Genomic DNA, 2,531 nt, shown 5'->3' with positions numbered 1-2,531 from the left:
CAGACATTAGCATCTCCACTTTTTACACAAGCTGAAACTTGGAGAGACTAAGTAACTTGCTCAAAATAGCACAGCTAATACATAAACTCTAAGTCCATTCTCCAGGGGTGCCTTGTCTCTGCCAGGGACTACATTTCCCATTTACTTTCCTAGTATCCTATGAGGTAGAGTGTGTGAACACTATGGACGACTCCCCAACATGCATTCCACTCCAGATGATTTAAGCCAATCATTGCAAGTATCTCTGTATGCAGTGCTTGTTGTTAGCTGCCATACATTGGACCCCCAACTCGTGGTGACCACATACACAATGGAACAAAATGCTACTGCGGTATAATAAATTGTGTAGTGTGGCTTTTCTAGCTATAAGTCTTTGTAAACTCTGTGGTGGAATTTGCTGTGAGCAACAGAGGAGCTCCTGATTGTAAAAGTTATCCACCTGGGGGTATTTCTGTTGAGCTCAACACAAAGAAATGTTCTGGGAGGTTCCTGTTCTCTCTCAGGTGCTTAGAATTCTGATGTTATGATTGGCTTATTTAGCCACTCTGCCAGGCTCAAAAGGAGGACTCCTAGAGGCAGAAGCCTCTCTCTGACTGCTGGTTGAGGAAGACGTGCTGCTGAAAAAGACACACACTCCTGAAAGAGACACACGCTGCTGGGAAAGAGATGCAAGAGACACGCATTGCTGAGTGAGACACCGAGGAACACACACTGTTGGGAAAGAGTCTGTGAGAGACTGTTGAGAGAGAGATTGTGGGCTGGGAGAGAGACCGAGCATTTTTCTTGAACTTGAATTGTAGCCTGGTGTTTCCCTAATAAACCCCTTAATCTGTGAGCTCTGTGTGGCCATTGCAGTGAATTATCGAGCCCAGGATAGAGGTGGTGGGTGCTTTGGGAGGAATGGTTGGTGAAAGGGATGGAGGGAGACAGCATGTCTGGCCTCATAGGAATAGGCCTTGGGCTACTGATAGTGATTCTGTCTTCCTCTTGTAGAGTTAGAGAAGGTCAGAAGATGTGGCCTCCATGCCCCTTCTAAAGCTACTCAGCCCTACATTATCCCTATGATCAGTGTGGATTGGACCATAGTAATCCATAGGGTTTTCACTGGCTGATTTTCAGAAGTAGATCACTAAATATTTCTTCCTAGTCTATCTTAGTCTGGAAGCTTCAATGGAACCTGTTCAGCCCCATGGCTACACAAGCCTCCACTTACAAATGAGTAGTAGCTGTGCCCCTGGTTTTTCTGCATGGAAAGCAAAAATTCTACCACTGAACCACCACTTCCCCCAGGTAGTGTTTATTTCTAAGAAAAGATGCCACTTCATTTTTCCTGCTGGTTGTACAAAAAAGGAGCATGTTCCCACAAGTTGTTACTGGTAGCCAGCTTGCACACATGAAAGGAGGCAATATGTGGACAAGGGCAGGTCCAAAAGTTTGCTAAACATTTGGGACCTGGGCTCCTGTCTTCCTGCTCCTGAAGTTACTAGCACCTTGAAACTTGCCATCCTTTGAGTAGTGAATCCTTGTTGTTCAGTTTTGGGTGTTGCAGCAAGCATACTATTCCATTTTTTCAGGGGACTTATGGGAAAAGTCCTGTCCAAGACCACAATTAATATGGGGCAAATATGAGGTTTGAATCCAAGTCTATATGACCCCAAATAAAATTATTTATCACTAAGCAATATTGACTTCCATTTAATAAAATTGAGATTTTGGCATCCTAGGGTACTCAAGTACCATTCTTCTCTCAGTTTTTCATACTGTGGTGACTTGTGTGTTGCTGTGAGGCTGGAGTCTACACTACCAGGTATTTCAAATACCAGCAAAGTCACCCCTGGTAGACAGACTTCAGTGGAGCTTCCAGACTATGACAAACTTAGAAGATGGAAGGGACTATCCACTTCTCAAAGATTTGGGCACTGAAAACTTTACAAATAGCAGTGAAACACTGTCTGATACAAAACAAGAAACCTTTATGAATAGCCCTGGAACACTGTCCCATATAGTGCCAGAAGATAAGTCTCTCAGGTCAGAAGGCACTCAAAATACAACTGGGGAAGAGCTGCCTCCTCAAAATAGAGTCAACTTTAATGACAGAGAGAGTAAAGCTTTGATACCCCTGTTTTCTGATGGGGCAGTACTTAAAATGGAAAGAAAGAGCTGCAAATATCCATTAATAATCAGAACAGGGAATTATAAAGTATGAATATAGGAAAATTGGAAGCTGTCAAAAATGAAATGGAACACATAAAAATCCATATCCTAGGCATTAGTGAGCTGAAATGGGCTACTTTTGCCGATTTTGTATAGGACAACTATATGATCTACTATGTTGGGAATGATAAATTGAAGAGGAAAAGTGTAGCATTCATCATCACAAAAAAATGTTTAAAGATCTATCCTGGAGTACAATGATGTCAGTGATAGGACAATAACCCTATGCCTACAGGGATACTAGTTAGTACTACTGTTGTTGTTGTTGTTTGCCATCAAGTCGGCCCCGACTCATAGCGACCTCTCCTTGGGTTTCC

The sequence above is a fragment of the Orycteropus afer genome, unplaced genomic scaffold, assembly GCF_000298275.1.
Source record: "Orycteropus afer afer isolate SDZICR_OR568_19922 unplaced genomic scaffold, OryAfe1.0 scaffold00221, whole genome shotgun sequence".
NCBI classification, from domain to species: Eukaryota; Metazoa; Chordata; class Mammalia; order Tubulidentata; family Orycteropodidae; genus Orycteropus; species Orycteropus afer.
This window is presented reverse-complemented; position numbering follows the sequence as displayed.